Source organism: Monodon monoceros, unplaced genomic scaffold, assembly GCF_005190385.1.
Source record: "Monodon monoceros isolate NGI ecotype Baffin Bay Population unplaced genomic scaffold, NGI_Narwhal_1 Super_Scaffold_3, whole genome shotgun sequence".
Taxonomy (NCBI): Eukaryota; Metazoa; Chordata; class Mammalia; order Artiodactyla; family Monodontidae; genus Monodon; species Monodon monoceros.
This window is the reverse complement of record NW_021703780.1, coordinates 78832692-78847563: the sequence shown is the minus strand read 5'-3', so window position 1 is coordinate 78847563 and position 14872 is coordinate 78832692. Positions and strand designations below refer to the sequence as shown.

The 14872-nt window shown below is 43.4% G+C and overlaps 1 long non-coding RNA gene across 3 annotated transcripts in view; it reads right to left on the bottom strand.

Moving 5' to 3' along the window:
• LOC114907432 overlaps positions 1 to 14872 on the bottom strand; it is a 137529-nt gene that overhangs the window by 106079 nt on the left and 16578 nt on the right. For 2 of the 3 annotated variants that reach the window (XR_003796723.1, XR_003796724.1), the window contains exon 3: positions 7114 to 7258. This is a non-coding gene — a long non-coding RNA (uncharacterized LOC114907432). Of the gene's footprint in view, positions 1 to 7113; positions 7259 to 12425; positions 12479 to 14872 lie in introns of those variants that run through there. The other variant, XR_003796725.1, reaches the window with a different exon arrangement.

The following is a 14872-nucleotide window of genomic DNA, read 5'->3' as shown; positions in this document are numbered from 1 at the left end:
TAGAAGTTATGCAATTCCCATCTCTCCTTTTCTTGCAGTTACCATCAAAAGCTGTTAACTGGAAGGGATAAATTAAAGGTTGGGATTAATATACACACACTATACTATATCTATCTATCTATAATAGATAACCAACAAAGACCTGCTGTATAGCACAGGGAACTATACTCAATATTTTGTAATAACCTATAGGGGAAGAGAATCTGAAAAAGAATAGATACACACACACACACACACACACACACACACACACACACACACATATATGAAACTAAATCACTGTGCTGTACACCTGAAACTGAATCACGGTGCTGTACACCTGAAACTAACATAACATTGTAAATCAACTATACTTCAATCTTTTTTTTTATACTTCAATCTTTTTAAAAAGTTGTTAACTGGCTTCCCTGGTGGCGCAGTGGTTGAGAGTCCGCCTGCCGATGCAGGGGACATGGGTTCGTGCCCCGGTCCGGGAAGATCCCACATGCCGCTGAACGGCTGGGCCCGTGAGCTATGGCCGCTGAGCCTGCGCATCCGGAGCCTGTGTTCCGCAACGGGAGAAGCCACAACAGTGAGAGGCCCGCGTACCGCAAAAAAAAAAAAAAAAAAAAAAAAAGTTGTTAACTGAAAAACAATAACCACCACCATTAAACCTACATTTCTCCAAAATTGTTTTCTATGTAACTTATTTAAAGAGGGACACGTGTTCTTCAAAAATATCACTGTCATGAAAAAAAAACAAAACAACAACTGAAGAATTGATCAAAATTAAAGGAGACATAATAACAAAATGTAATATGCAATCTTGGTCTGAATCCTGTACTGTGGAAGAAAAATACAATAAAGGTCCTTATTGGATCAGTCAACAAAAGTGGAATGTGGACAGTAGATTAAATAAAAGGATTGATCAATGTTTAATTACCTGAAGTGGGTAACTGTAGTGCGGTTATGTAAGAGAATGTTTTGTTCTTAGGAATACACACTAAAGAACTTAAGGGTAAGGTGGCATAATGAATGCAACATAAGTACAAATGGTTTGGGAAAAATATTTTATATATGACAAATGACAAAGTAAATAGGGCAAGACTTTACAATGAGTGAATCTAGGTGAAAGGCATTGTGGAGTTTTTTTGTACTATCCTGGTAATTTTTTTTTGATACTTGTAATTCTTTGCAAATAGAAGCTTAAAAATTTTGTAAATCTAAAATGTAGGATCCCTAATAGCACAAAGGTAGGGATGAAAATTCCAAGTACATACTCTCTGCAGCTGGGGATCATTAAGAATGATGTCCTTTGACCAGATATTAAAATTCTGATCTGTCATGGTAAATTTCTATGCATTTGGGCAATAAAATGGAACATTCTCCCAGTCTAGGATTTTATTATCATTCCTCTGAGAACGTATTCTTTGTCAGATATTCTTTATTTTGGCTCCAGATCACCTACAACTTCAGATAGTGTTTTGAAGTCAATTCACCTCTAAGGCCATCCAAATATTGAAAACGTCATTAAAATACAAAGTAGAACTGAATACATTTTTGTGTTAAAATTCTTCCAGGACTTCCCTGGTGGCTCAGTGGTTAGGAATCCTCCTGTCAATGCAGGGGACACAGGTTCGAGCCCTGGTCCGGGAAGATCCCACCTGCCATGGAGCAACTAGGCCCATGCGCCACAACTACTGAGCCTGAGCTCTAGAGCCCATGAGCCACAACTACTAAGCCCACGTGCTGCAGCTACTGAAGCCCACACGCCTAGAGGCCGTGCCCTGCAACAAGAGAAGCCACCGCAATGAGAAGCCCGCTCACCGCAACCAGAGAAAAAGCCCACTTGCAGCAACAAAGACCCAACGCAGCCAAAAATAAATAATTTTTTTTGTAAAAAAAGCAAATTAAAAAAAAAATTCTTCCAATGCGTTCCCATTGCCACTCATCACTGGGAAAGTTTTACTTGAAATCTAAAATCCCTAAGTAGCTTATTCTCTGGGTAGCTCAAACATAACTTTTTGCCCTGATTTAAAGTTTTCTTTAACAATGTGATTTATGTGCTAACTTAGACATATCTCAGGAGGTGAGGGATTCAAAGAGCAGCCATGACTTGGGACTTTGGGAGGGAATAATTTTATGGAGGCTCAGTTATAAATGAGGAAAATAATTCTTACCTCAGAGGGGATGATATAAGAGATAATTATCGTTTGCAAAATGCCTCAAGGTCTTGAGATAAAAGGGGTCATTTTGGTGTATCACACTGTCATTTTTATTATGTGCTCTCTTATATTTCTTTTACAGAATATGCAGCAAAATCGTTTTAAATGAATTGAAGGTGGTTGCCTTACTTCACTGATTAAACAGAACAATCTACTTGTCCTTGGCCACAGGCAGAGTTCTTATCAATGGAATGAGGAATAAAGAAATTCCTAGCCTTGTTGCTTCTTTTTCACTGGCTTACTTAATGAGCTACATTATTTTCAATTTATTATTCTACTTTAATTATGTTCACATTATTATTTTAGTTTAATATGATACAAATGATGCTTGCCTTAGCACTTTTTAATGGTAAGCGTACAGCCAGGGTAATTCAGTTTCACTGTCTTAGTCTGTTTGGGCTGCTATAACAAAGTGCCATAGACTGTGTGGCCTATAAACAACAGAAATTTATTTCTCAGTCTTGGAGGCTAGAGTTTGAGATGAGGGTGCCAGCATGGTTAGGTTCTGCTGAGGGTCCTCTTCTGGCTTGTATACTGCCTCCTTCTCCCTGTATCTTCACATGAAGGAAAGTGGGCAAGGGAGCTCCCTGACCTCTTCTCATAAGGGCACTAATTCCATTCATGAGGGCTTCACCCCATGACCTAATTACCTCCACCTCTGAATCCCATCACATTGGGAGTCAGAATTTGGTGGGGAGGGGGACACAAACATTGGGTCTATAACATCCACCAGTATTTAGTGAACACCTGTCCTGTGTTAGGCACTAAGAGAAAACTGGTGGACAAATAGACCCACTTGCAGAGCTCACAAAGCTGAGTCCAGTGGAGCAGAAACACGAGAAATAATCGTAAAATAAATATTCCATTTTAAAGTTTGACAAAAGACATAACCAGAGACCTGAGATTATTAGGGTGGGACCTGATATAAATAAACTTCCAATAGATTTTCCTATTTCTGTTTGTAATAAATGTGATCACAGATGTCCTCAGAGTTAAAACATTTTAATAACACACTAATTTGTCAGGAACAGTATATCTAGGTCAAAGGAAGAGTTCAGTCTCATTTGTTAGAGCTGCTTTTGATTTTCTCTGAGTTTTAATATTTTTGAGGACATGATGGAACATTACAACTGTAGGAAAAATTGCAAATGCTGAGCAAAATCTGGTTCTTATATAATTGGCAGTAAGAATCAAGAGGAAATTTAAATTTCTAAAAACAAAAATACAAAATAAACAATATTGCAGTAGTGAATTTAGGGACAAAATATTTATGAGTCATTGCAATTCCCTACTGAACATCTAGTTATCATTTACTGAATGCTTTCTATTTGTACAGAGTACAGGCTCAATAAATGATACCTAATTACTATGTTCTATTTTGGGGGCTCGTAATGTGGTAAGGACTCACTCAGAAATGTGGAGATGTCAAAAAGACCTGAAAAAAAAAAAAAGGCAATCAGGAATTTCAGCTCTGTGGTAGAATGATCTCACAGGGACCCAGAAAATGGAACGCTCTAGCCTAACGGTAAGAAGAGGACCCATCTTACTTCACAGAGACCTGAATGGATGGAAGATTTCCCTAGAGCAGTGGTTCTCAAAGTGTGATCCTTGGATCACCAGAATCAGTGTCAACTAGGAATTTCTTAGCAATGCAAATTCTCAGCACCACCCCCCAGACCCACTAAATCAGAAATTCTGATGGTGCAACAAGCATCTCTGTTTTAACAGGCCCTCCAGGCAAGGGCAGGAGACTGTTTCTGGATTTCCATCACCCTTACCATCTAGGATGATTCAGACAACAGTCACCAATTAAACAGAAGTCTCAAGATAAACAAGGAGTGGAACATATAGACTGACTTACTGGAAGAGTCCAGAAGCATGGACTGTGCAAGTTTGAGAACCATTGCCCTAGACCAGACCTGACCTGGTTAACTCTGGCTAGTCCCTGGGTTTGGAAACCTTGACTTCAACAGTTACATGACTAGGCTTCTCCTCTCCTTTGGTTTTACTTCCGTAGCTAACATTTGTTTTATTTTCTCTGTATCTCAATTCAAAAGGATCTGATTGGGGCAAGTTGTTACCAGCATTCTTACTGGACAAAGCTTTAGAGGCAGGCCAGATCATAGGCCACCAGCCAACCTATAAACTGGTTGCCCTGAGATCCCATGCCCACCTCTGGTCCAATCAGCCAAGGCCACAGAGCTGGGGCTACCGGGAAGCTACATGGGCATTGATGCTTAATGAATGGCTTGGAGCTGTTTCTTGCAGTAAGAGATTGTAGGGAATGCTCTCCCTAGAAAGGGTCTGTTGGTCCCTTACTTTTATCGCCTAGAAATATTGACTGACCTAGCATAGACATGACCCCTTCTGATACAGGTCCAAGACTGAGTTGGTTTGTACTGAAATAACTGTGAAGCTGTTACAACTAAAGTCACTTAAATATTAATGTGTATAAATAACCACAGATGATTGGCCGTCCATTGGACCTATTATCTTCTTCTCCAATGGACATGTCATGTTAGGCCCTTGAGGTAAGGAACAGCACCAAAATATTCCCTGGCACATAGTGAGTGCTCAATAACCATTTGTTGGGCTTCCCTGGTGGCGCAGTGGTTGAGGGTCCGCCTGCCGATTCAGGGGACGTGGGTTCGAGCCCTGGTCCGGGAGGATCCCACATGCCACGGAGCGGTTGGGCCCGTGAGCCATGGCCGCTGAGCCTGCGCGTCCAGAGCCTGTGCTCCGCAACAGGAGAGGCCGCAACAGTGAGAGGCCCGCGTACCGCAAAAAACAAAACAAAACAAAACAAAACCTATTTGTTGAATGAATGGATGGATGGATGAGCGAGAAAAAGGAATCCACCTGGACATAGAGATTATCATGCTAAGTGATGTAAGCCAGAGAGAGAAAGACAAATATCATATGATATCACTTATATGTGGAATCTAAAAAATAACACAAATGAACTTATTTACAAAACAGAAACAAACTCACAGACATAGAAAACAACCTTATGATAACCAAAGGGGAGAGCAGTGGGGAGATAAATTGGGAGTATGGGATTAGCAGATACACACTACTACATATAAAATAAACAACAAGGATTTACTGTACAGCACAGGGAACTGTATTCAATATCTTGTAATAACATCAGTATAATGGAAAAGAATCAAATATATATATATATATAACTGAATTACTTTGCTGTACACCTGAAACTATCGTTATATTGTAAATCAACTATAATTCAATTTTTAAAAAAATTTATCTTTGGCTGTGCTGGGTCTTCGTTGCTGTGCGCGGGCTCCCTCTAGCTGCATCAACTGGGGGCCGCCCTTCATTCTGGTGCGCAGGCCTCTCACTGCGGTGGCCTCTCCCGTTGCGGAGCACGGGCTCTAGGCACGCCGGCTTCAGTAGTTGTGGCTTGCGGGCTCTAGAGCGCAGGCTCAGTAATGGCGCACGGGCTTAGATGCTCCGCGGCACGTGGGATCCTCCTAGACCAGGGCTCGAACCCATGTCCTCTGCATTGGCAGGCAGATTCCTAACCACTGCACAACCGGGGAAGCCCCTATAATGCAATTTTCTTTAAAAAAGGAATCCATCTATTCGTTGGGGTGGGGGGAAGGTTAACACACACAGAAAAAAAGTTAACAAAAAACAATTTTTGATTCTTGTATTCAGTCTCAGGTTTAAAACTTTTGATTGAACAGCCTATCTTTTTTTTTTTTTTTTTTTTTTTTTTTTTCAGCCTATCTTTATATAGACTGTTGTTGAGAACATTTTATACAGCTTTCAAACAACGGAGCATACATAATATTTGTTGCAGCTTTGTGTAAAGTAGCTAAAGGTTACAGCCTAAATGACTCTCTATGGGAGCTTGGTTAAATAAAGCACAGAACCAAAAAATGGAATAGTCTGGAGCTGTTTCATAATTTTTTTTTTTTTTTTGCGGTACGCGGGCCGCTCACTGCTGCGGCCTCTCCCGTTGCGGAGCACAGGCTCCGGATGCGCAGGCTCAGCGGCCATGGCTCACGGGCCCAACCGCTCCGCGGCACGTGGGATCCCCCCGGACCGGGGCATGAACCCGCGTCCCCTGCATCGGCAGGCTGACTCTCAACCACTGTGCCACCAGGGAAGCCCGCTGTTTAATAATTTTAAATGAATTTCCACATTAGTGTATGAAAGGTCTTTGCTACCATTGTTTCATTTCACTGATTAAACCAACTAATTTACTCACCCTTGTTTGCAGGTAGCAGTGAAATGAAGAATGAAAAATTCCTAGCCACGTAGCCATATTTAAGAAGCAGCTTTCTCATTAAAAAAAAAATCTGAAACGTAATATTGCCCATCAACTATATTTCAATTGAAATAAAAAATAAGGAAGCAAAAAAAGAATAAGGAAGCAGCTTATATCTTTTCTGATATGGAACAACCTCTCAGATATATTTGTGAGTAAAAAAAGCAAGATGCTGACAGCATATAGCAGCATTTGTGTAAATTAAAAGGGAGATCTATGTACAGACTATCGTAAGAAGTACATATAAGAAGCCTGTAAAGGCATTAAAATGTTGCCTTTGGGGAAGAGAACTGAGAAGAATGAGATGGAGATGCCCTTCTCCCTGTCTACCCCTTCATGCTGTTGTCATTTTTAAGAAAACATGTATGTTTACTTATTCAAAATGTCATTAACATACTTAAGGCGTTAACTCTTGGAAGATTTCACTTAAAAAAAATTAGGAGAATATGGATCTTGCAGCAATTACACCTGCATTCTGATTTCCTGTACATGCTACTATACTTTTAGAGGACAGAAAATTGTTTCTGCGTTTCTATTACCTTTACCATCTAGGAAGATTTGGCCACCAAATACAGAAGTCTCAATTTCAATAATAAACAGAATGTATGGACTTACTTCATGGACGAGTCCAGAAACATGGCAGGATTCAGGTGCAATTTGATTCTGAGGTTCACCATCTTTTGGGGCTTCACCGCTCTCTCCATTCAATTCTCTCAATCTGGCCTCCTCTGAACTAGCACTGGCTCCAGGGTGGCATGCCCTATTGGTGGCAAAAATCACCATTGCTGTTCCAGGTGTTGCCGCTACCACGCAGCCCAGCATGAAGGAAGCCTCTGTCCCAGCATTCCAAGTGCAGCGCCCGAGGTTCGCTCCAGGAACCAGCCTAGCTCCCACGTGCAGCCCGGCATCCGTGACTGTGGCCAGGTGAACAGAATGGGCTGCACCTGGCTTCCCTGCTCCTACCCTGGGGAGGGTACAATTCACTTCCCTGGTACCACAGGCAGCCTCAAATGCAGGATTGGGAAGGAAGAACCAGGGAGTAGAGGCTGATAGGAAATACCAGGAATTGTCCCCCAAAAGTTGATCTTCAGCTTTGCAAAAATGAGGGCTTGGCTAAATCTCTGCACTTTGTCCCAGAGTTATGCTATACACCCCCAACCTTTTTTTTTTTTCTTCTCACAGTGAAGATGCCTTGGCAATCAGTCTACTGGCTGGGCAACCAGCGTCTTAGATAACATCACACGTTTTTTTGTTTTTGTTTTTGTTTTTTTGCGGTACGCGGGCCTCTCACTGCTGTGGCTTCTCCCGTTGCGGAGCACAGGCTCCGGACGCGCAGGCTCAGCGGCCATGGCTCACGGGCCCAGCCGCTCCGCGGTATGTGGGATCCCCCCGGAATGGAGCACGAACCCGTGTCCCCTGCATCGGCAGGCGGACTCTCAACGACTGCGCCACCAGGGAAGCCCCATCACACGTTCTTGAAATAAAAAAACAATATTGTTTTCTCATCTGACAGTTTGACTCTTTAATACTATGCAATGAGCACCCATCCCGGAAGTACACTATCACCAAGTCAAGATGAAAACGTCATCTTAGTATGACGAAGGGAGAACAGTGCCATTTGGACTCTGCTTCTCCGTGGGAGGAGATCTCCATGGTCTACGATTTTGAAACATAAATCTCAGCTTTGAATACTGCCGAGTTTGCTGGCCTTTTCTGAACCCAGAATCTGGCAGAGCCAACTACTCACAAAATGTGAGCTGCTTGTTACCACTGAGGCTCTCAGCTGGTTGTGAGATTGCTGGAGATATTAGCCAGCCACGGAATCCACAAATACAAACCGTGCCCTTGCAGGGGGCCACACCTGGGGTACGAGCTGGGGATAGTGTAGTGAAAGGAGACAGGGTCCTAGCCCCCTGGACCTTGCTCCAGCAGGGAAGGCAGACAGTAAACATACTCATTTAAACAGTTAAGTAATTACAAACTGCAGAAACCCTCTGCGACTTGTCCTCTGCTCATACCCTCCTGCTTATCAAGGATGCTTTCCCCCTCATTCTCTGCAAGGCAGATGCCTGGATTTTTTATGTCCTAGAACCAGCCCTGATCCCATCTACCCCTCTGAACATACACACTTCGATCACACACTGTTCCCTATACAGGAAATAGCCTCCCTAATACCCTACCACCTCCTTCCCTTTCACCAGGTTAACCTCGCTTTCTTCTTTGGATTTCAGTTTAAACTACACTTCCTAAGGGAATCCTTCCCTGAGATTCGATCAGCTATTTTTATAGGATCTTCCAGCCCCATCTGTGTTTCCCTCTTGGCACATGGGCTCTTCAGAGTTAGACATCTATTTGGGAGATATTTGATTACTCTCTGCCTCCACAACCAGACTCTACGTTTCAAGAAGGTAAAACCAGTGTCTAGTGTTTTCACCTTTGTATTTTCATGCCATACCAAGCATGCTCCACCCCAGGGCCTTTGCCCATGCTGGTCCCTCCACCTGGAACACTGTCTCCCAGATGGCCACATGGTCCACTCTCTGACTTCCTTCAGGTTTCTACTCAGATATGAACTTAGCCATGAGGCCTTCCCTGACTCCTTTACATAAAATAACAGTCCCAACTCAGGGTATCACAATTCCCTTTATCTTGCCCTGCAGAGCACCTCTACTATTCAAAGACTCTATTTTCTTCATGTTTGTATGGCTCCACTAAAATGGAAGCTCCATGAGAATAGAGCTTTTGTTCATTTCGTTGACGACATTTTCCTTGGAAGCTCACCTGTCTGGTACATATTAGGTGCTCAGTAAATATTTATTGAATGAATGGCTGAATCAGTACCTAGTGCTTAGAAAATTGTCATCACATGGTAGGCACTCAGTAAATATTTTTGAGTGAATAAGTGCCTTATGAAGAAGTATAGGTGCTGCTCAAACAAATGCAGAACATTTAACCTCCTTGTAAGTCATATAAGGCATATAGAATAAAAAAGGGGTTTCGGCCATTTTGATTACATTATGCCAATATAGGCATACCTCAGAGACACTGCGGGTTCGGTTCCAGACCATTGCAATAAAGTGAACATCGCAATAAACCAAGTTGCTAGGAATTTTTGGCTTCCTAATGCCAATAGTTATGTTTATACTATACCATAGTCCATTAAGTGTGCAATAGCATTATGTCTAAAAGAACAATGTATTTATCTTAATTAAAAAATACTTCATTGCTAAAAAATGCTAACCATCACCTGAGCGTTTTTGCTGGTGGAGAGACTTGCCTTCATGTCGATGGCTGCTGACTGATCGGGGTGGTGGTTGCTGAAGGCTGGGGTGGCTGTGACTATGTCTTTTAAAAAAAAATAAATTTATTTATTCATTTATGTATTTTTGGCTGCGTTGGGTCTTCGTTGCTGCATGCAGGCTTTCTCTAGTTGTGGGAGCGGGGGCTATTCTTCGTTGCGGTGTGCAGACTTCTCATTGCGGTGGCTTCTCTTGTTGCAGAGCATGGGCTCTAGGCGTACGGGCTCCAGTAGTTGTGGCACACGGGCTCAGTAGTTGTGGCTCACGGGCTCTAGAGTGCAGGCTCAGTAGTTGTGGCTCACGGGCTTAGTTGCTCCGTGGCATGTGGGATCTTTCCAGACCAGGGCTCAAACCCGTGTCCCCGGCACTGGCAGGTGGCAGGTGGGTTCGTAACCACTGCGCCATCAGGGAAGTCCTATGGCAATGTCTTAAAATAAGACAACAATGAAATTTGCCACACCACAATTGGTACAAGAGTGCCATACCACTCTTACTTTACCAAATGATTTCGCTGTAACATGCAATGCTGTTTGATAGCCACAGTAGAACTTCCTTCAAGTTGGAGCCAACCTTCTCAAACCCTGCTGCTGCTTTATCAATTAAGTTTATGTCATATTCTAAATCTTTGTTGTCATTTTGGTAATCCTCACAGCATCTCCTCCAGGAGTAGATTCCATCTCAAGAAACCATTTTCTGTGCATAAGAAGCAACTCCTCATCCATTCAAGTCTTATCCTGAGACTGCAGCAATTCAGTCACATCTTCAGGCTCTACTTCTAATTCTAGCTCTCTTGCTATTTCCACCCGAGCTGTGGTAACTTCCTTCACTGAAGTTTTGGACCCCTCAAAGTCATACATGAGGGTTGGAATAGACTTCTTCCAAACTCCTGTTAATATTGATACTTGACCTCTATTAATATTGACCTCTTCCTATGAATCTTGAATGTTCTTAATGGCATCAGAATGGTGAATCCTTTCCAGAAGGTTTTCGATTTTGCCCACATCCATCAGAGGAATCACTATCTATGGCAGCTATAGCCTTATGAAATATATTTCCTAAATAATAAGATTTGGAAGTAAAAATGACTCCTTGATCCACGAGCTGCAGAATGGATGCTATGTTAGCAGGCATGAAAACAACATTAATCTTGTTGTACATCTCCTTCAGAGCCATTGGGTGACCAGGTGCACTGTCAATGAGCAGTAACATTTTGAAAGGAATCTTTTTTTTTTTTTCTGAGGAGTAGTTCTCAACAGTGGGCTTAAAATATTCAGTTAACCATGTTGTAAACAGATGTGCTAGCTGTCATCCAGGCTTTGCTGTTGCATTGATGGAACACAGGCAGAGTAGATTTAGCATAATTCTTAAGGGCCCTAGGATTCTCAGAATGGTAAATGAGCATTGGCTTCAATGGCAAATCACCAGCTGCTTTAGCCATAACAAGAGAGTCAGCCTGTCCTTTGAAGCTTTGAAGCCAGATATTGACTTCTCCTCTCTAGCTATTGAAATCCTAGATGGCATCTTCTTCCAAGGGAAAGTTGTTTTATCAACATTGAAAATCTCTTGTTCAGTATAGCCACCTTCATAAATTATCTTAGCTAGATATTCTGGATACCTTGCTGTAGCTTCTACACCAGCACTTGCTGCTTCACCCTGCACTTTTATGTTACAGAGATGGCTTCTTTCCTTAGGCCTCGTGAACCAACCTCTGATAGCTTCAAACTCTTGTTCTGCAGCTTCTTCACTTCTCTCAGCCTTCATAGAATAGAAGAGAGTTAGGACCTGGCTCTAGATTAGGCTTTGGCTTAAGGGAATGTTGTGGCTGGTTTGATCTTCTATCCAGACCACTAACACTTTCTCCACATCAGCAGTAAGGCTGTTTCACTTTCTTATCATTTATGGGTTCACTGGAACAGCACTTGTAATATTCTTCAAGAACGTTTCCTCTGTGTTCACAACTTGGCTAACTGTTTGGTGCAAGAGGCCTGACTTTTGGCCTGTCTATGCTTTTGACTTGCCTTCCTCACTAAGCTTCATCATTTCTAGTGTTTGACTTAAAATGAGAGACATGTGAAGATTGCTGGGGAAGATGGCGGAAGAGTAAGACGCGGAGATCAGCTTCCTCCCCACAGATACACCAGAAATACATCTACACGTGGAACAACTCCTACAGAGCACCTACTGAACACTGGCAGAAGACCTCAGACCTCCCAAAAGGCAAGAAACCCCCCCCCCCCGCCACGTACCTGGGTAGGGCAAAAGAAAAAAGAATAAACAGAGACAAAAGGATAGGGAAGGGACCTGCACCAGTGGGAGGGAGCTGTGAAGGAGGAAAGGTTTCCCCACATTAGGAAGCCCCTACGAAGGCGGAGACTGCGGGTGGCGGAGGGGGAAAGCTTCGGAGCCGCGGAGGAGGAAAGCTTCGGTGCCGCGGAGGAGAGCACAGCAACAGGGTGCAGAGGGCAAAGCGGAGAGATTCCCGCACAGAGAATCAGGGCCGACCAACACTCACCAGCTCAAAAGGCTTGTCTCCTCACCCGCCAGGGCGGGCGGTGCTGGGAGTTGAGGCTCGGCTTCGGTCGGAGCGCCGGGAGAGGACTGGGGTTGGCGGCGTGAGCACAGCCTGCAGGGGGTTGGTGCGCAGTGGCTAGCCGGGAGGGAGTCCGGAGAAAGGTGTGGACCTGCCGAAGAGGCAAGAAACTTTTTCTTCCCTCTTTGTTTCCTGGTGCGCGAGGAGAGGGGATTAAGAGCGCTGCTTAAAGGAGCTCCAGAGACGGGCGCGAGCCGCGGCTAAAAGCGTGGACAGCAGAGACGGGCATGGGACGCTAAGGCTGCTGCTGCCGCCACCAAGAACCCTGTGTGCGAGCACAGGTCACTATCCACAACCCCCTTCCGGGGAGCCTGTGCAGCCCGCCACTGCCAGGGTCCCCGGATCCAGGGACAACTCCCCCGGAAGAACGCACAGCCCGCCTCATGCTGGTGCAACGTCACGCCGGCCTCTGCCGCCGCAGGCTCGCACCGCCCTCCCCCACGGCCTGAGTGAGCCAGAGCCCCCGAATCAGCGGCTCCTTTAACCCTGTCCTGTCTGAGCGAAGAACAGACGCCCTCCGGCGACCTACATGCACAGGCGGGGCCAGATCCAAAGCTGAGCCCCTGGTAGCTGTGAGAACAAAGAAGAGAAAGGGAAATCTTTCCCAGCAGCCTCAGAAGCAGCGGATTAAAGCTCCACAATCAACTTGATGTACCCTGCATCTGTGGAATACCTGAATAGACAACAAATCATCCCAAATTAAGGAGGTGGACTCTGAGAGGAAGATTTATGATTTTTTCCCCTCTTCCTCTTTTTGTGAGTGTGTATGTGTATGCTTCTGTGTGAGATTTTCTCTGTATAGCTTTGCTTCCACCATTTGTCCTACGGTTCTATCCGTCCGTTTTTCTTGTTTTTTAAAAAATTGTTTTTCTTTTTTTCTCTTAAAAATTATTTTTTTATTTTAATAACTTTATTATATTTTATCTTACTTTATTTTATTTCACTTTATCTTCTTTCTTTTTTTCCTTCCCTCCTGCCTTCCTTCCTTCCTTCCTTCCTCCCTCCCTCCTTTCTTTCTTTCTACTTCTACTAATTCTTTCTTTCTACTTTATCTCCCTTTTATTCTGAGCCGTGTGGATGAAAGGCTCTTGGTGCTGCAGCCAGGAGTCAGTGCTGTGCCTCTGAGGTGGGAGAACCAACTTCAGGACACTGGTCCACAAGAGACCTCCCAGCTCTACATAATATCAAATGGCGAAAATCTCCCAGAGATCTCCATCTAAACACCAGCATCCAGCTTCACTCAACGACCAGCAAGCTACAGTGCTGGACATCCTATGCCAAACAACTAGCAAGACAGGAACACAACCCCACCCATTAGCAGAGAGGCTGCCTAAAATCATGATAAGTCCACAGACACCCCAAAACACACCACCAGATGTGGACCTTCCCACCAGAAAGACAAGATCCAGTCTCATCCACCAGAACACAGGCACTAGTCCCCTCCACCAGGAAGCCTACACAACCCACTGAACCAACCTTAGCCACTGGGGACAGACACCAAAAACAACTGGAACTATGAACCTGCAGCCTGCAAAAAGGAGACCCCAAACACAGTAAGATAAGCAAAATGAGAAGACAGAAAAACACACAGCAGATGAAGGAGCAAGATAAAAAACCCACCAGACCTAACAAATGAAGAGGAAATAGGCAGTCTACCTGAAAAAGAATTCAGAATAATGATAGTAAAGATGATCCAGAATCTTGGAAATAGACAAAATGCAAGAAGCATTTAACAAGCACCTAGAAGAACTAAAGATGAAACAAGCAATGATGAGCAACACAATAAATGACATTAAAAATACTCTAGATGGGATTAATAGCAGAATAACTGAGGCAGAAGAGCGGATAAGTGACCTGGAAGATAAAATAGTGGAAATAACTACTGCAGAGCAGAATAAAGAAAAAAGAATGAAAAGTACTGAGGACAGTCTCAGAGACCTCTGGGACAACATTAAACGCACCAACATTCGAATTATAGGGGTTCCAGAAGAAGAAGAGAAAAAGAAAGGGACTGAGAAAATATTTGAAGAGATTATAGTTGAAAACTTCCCTAATATGGGAAAGGAAAGAGTTAATCAAGTCCAGGAAGCACAGAGAGTCCCATACAGGATAAATCCAAGGAGAAATACGCCAAGACACATTAATCAAACTATCAAAAATTAAATACAAAGAAAACATATTAAAAGCATCAAGGGAAAAACAACAAATAACACACAAGGGAATCCCCATAAGGTTAACAGCTGATCTTTCAGCAGAAACTCTGCAAGCCAGAAGGGACTGGCAGGACATATTTAAAGTGATGAAGGAGAAAAACCTGCAACCAAGATTACTCTACCCAGCAAGGATCTCATTCAGATTTGATGGAGAAATTAAAACCTTTACAGACAAGCAAAAGCTGAGAGAGTTCAGCACCACCAAACCAGCTTTACAACAACTGCTAAAGGAACTTCTCTAGGCAAGAAACACAAGAGAAGGAAAAGACCTA